Genomic DNA, 3,106 nt, shown 5'->3' on the forward strand with positions numbered 1-3,106 from the left:
TTAACACGTATAGGAAAAATTCAAAGCCCAGAAAAGTAACACTGGGATAATGTAAATACTCGGATCGACTTGGCGGGCGCACTGCCATGCCCCCAGATATAGAAAAAACTGCCGCTGCCGCACTTTTACAAACAAAAAAATTAGCCCAAAGTGAAATATCAGAAAATTTTGACGAATAGGGAATATTAGGCAAAGGACGGAGCAGAGGGCGCCACTAGCACACACAGTAAACAATCCGACCAAAATCATGTTGCACACCCACAGACATAGATAATGGTAGATACCGCATGTGTATGTACTTCGCGTGCCATATCGCGCTCCCGAACGACGAGCAATGCTCGTCTTTAGAAAGTCTGTTCTTTAGTCTGCTATCGGAATCGGATGTCAATCGGAATTTTAAAAATGCCTAAATGCCTAAAAGTGCCGTATTGAGCTGTAGCAATTGAAATAGAAACGTTGGCCTAGATAATGGACACTTTTCTTATCATTGGTAAGTCACAGACTCACAGTAGCTATAAAAAAGTGGCACGCTCGTTTTCATACAAATGGAGCGAGATGCGGTATCTATCTTGATCTCTGTTTGTGTGCACACCTCCTATCAGAATACTGACAGAAACGTTGTTAAACGTCGAACAAAACTTTTCGTTTACTGTCTGCGCTGGTGCTGCTGGATCTGAGGATTCAGACCGCACCGCGGTCCGCGACGCGTAGATGCATTTCTAAATTTGCACTGAATTGACAGATTTCAATTGAGTGAGACGTCTTGCGAATCTGTCAAATACATACAAATTTAGATATGCATCTACGCGTCGCGTTGAGTTCTTAATTGACCCTTATTCGAAAATAATATAAATTTCTTACATTTCACTTCTGTCGTCGTTTTCATGGGCACACAGACATAAACGATGTTGACTCTGGCCAAACAAAGCCTCCCCCCCCCTCTCCACTCCTCCTAAATAATTTACAACGGCGACTGTCATACGACCTGCGAATATTGTATGCGGCAGCGACGTATCATAATTAGAAACGTCGAGGCTAAAATATGTAAAGGTATCATTATAATGCTGGGTCAAAATATGGCGTTCGATAGTTTGAGACGGCGAAATTAAATATCAAACATTCAATTAAGTAGTAAATACCCTGGGTAATTAATTATACTGCCATTTGAAAAAATATATATTGCGAAAAAGAAAATTGATCGTATTAAAATAAGTATTGTTACCATTGTTTACCACTACGGGCGTCGTTTCGATGTACACAACCTACTTAACATTCCTACGATGGTAAGCGACATGACAAAACTCACACTCAGCATGAGAAGCCGCTGAACCAATTTTGATGAAATTTGGTATGCAAACGTTGAGTCCCGGAAAAGGACAAAGGATAGGTTTTGTTGGAAAAAAGTCCGGTTCCCGCGCAATAACCGCGCACGCAATTAGTAAATGTGACAATTAATACTTAGCTCCATGTTTTGACCTCCGCAATTAGTAAATGTGACAATTAATACTTAGCTCCATGTTTTGACCTCCGCAATTAGTAAATGTGACAATTAATACTTAGCTCCATGTTTTGACCTCCATGTATGGAGTGTAGATGGAGGAGAACTGTATGTAAAAAGTGTCCGCTGAAATGCGTTAAGTTAGGGTGGCGCTACAGTAGCAACAGGGTTTTTAAATCATTTAGCAGCTTTTATTTCAGCTATTTTAGGTTATATTTTTCAAAATATATTGGTATTAACCCAGTAATTCTGTGACTCGGCTATTCGGCTAACTTCAATTCATATTTTGTCACCAACGGCTACATTCATTCCATACCCTTTGCTGCAGCTAGCGCCACTCTTGGAGGATTTTTCAACTATTATTTACTGCATACTTCTTCTTCTTCTAATATCCCCTACTACACTTCTTCAAATATCCCCCATATAAGATAGTTCTCCTCCATCTACACTCCATACCTCCATGACATATATTTTGATTGCGACGTCCGTATTTATGATACGTCTATGTCCCCCGCCCTTATAACATCGCAATAAGGAATGAGGAGATCTGTACCTTCATATTTCGTCCCTTAACAGATGGCTGTTGTCAAATAATTGCAATTGGATATTATATTATTATGTGCCCTACATTTTGACATTCACGTAAAAACCTTTTTACTTCCTTCTGACAACCTTGTTGTGTTCTTTGATAATAAGTTTTTTTTCAAACATGCTAACAAATTATTGCATTGTCATTGCCTCTTAATAAGTACCTATGCAAAGTTTCGAAATAATCAAACTACTTTAGATAGGTGAAAATTGTGCTTAAAGATTCTAATCTTGTTAGTTCCCGAACCGGTGGTAGGTAAGAGAATATTTGCAAAAATTTATTCTGAAGAAAAAAAATTGAGTTTTTTTTTTTGAGTTAAAAACACTGACCTGAAAATATCAGCAACGTAGGTGCTTCGCCGGCCGGCTAGCAAGCTTCCTCCACTTCTACGGCGCAAAAGCTTCAACCACAAAGCTAAATTTGTACAATTCAATTAAACTAACTTGTAGCAAAGGTACTAGAAATAATAATGAATTATTGTAGTTTTGAATTATATTCACGCGTGACGTTTGGACGACCATTATTTTTGACACTGTGTACGCGCCTCTGCTTGGCTAGCGGCGGATGCACGCGATGACGATATTTGAATAAGAGAGTTCACAAGACAGTTCTGAGCTTACGTATATATAGTATATACCACTATTTCGATTTAACGACAAGTCTTCGGTAGTATAGTGGTCAGTATCCCCGCCTGTCACGCGGGAGACCGGGGTTCGATTCCCCGCCGGAGAGGACTTTTTGTCTTTTATTTTATATTGATTTATAGTATTTTGATACTATTATATACTTTTTAGTTGATATTTATAAATGTCTAATAATCTATACTAATATAATTCTGCAGAGTTTGTTTGTTTGTTTGTTTGAACGCGCTAATCTCAGGAACTGCTGGTCCGATTTGAAAAATTATTTTAATGTTGGATGGCCCATTGATCGGGGAAGGCTATAGGCTATATTTTATTACGCTAAGACTAATAGGAGCGAAGAAATAAAGGAAAATGTGGAAAAAACGGAGGAAATTA

The 3,106-nt window shown here is 38.5% G+C and overlaps 1 non-coding gene across 1 annotated transcript; it reads left to right on the forward strand.

The window, feature by feature from the left end:
• Positions 1-2,747: 2,747 nt before the first annotated feature.
• On the forward strand, positions 2,748-2,819 carry Trnad-guc. Its single transcript has one exon. It is a non-coding gene; the product is annotated as a tRNA-Asp (tRNA).
• Positions 2,820-3,106: the final 287 nt, after the last annotated feature.

Source organism: Aricia agestis, chromosome 14 (genome assembly GCF_905147365.1).
Source record: "Aricia agestis chromosome 14, ilAriAges1.1, whole genome shotgun sequence".
Classification (NCBI taxonomy): Eukaryota; Metazoa; Arthropoda; class Insecta; order Lepidoptera; family Lycaenidae; genus Aricia; species Aricia agestis.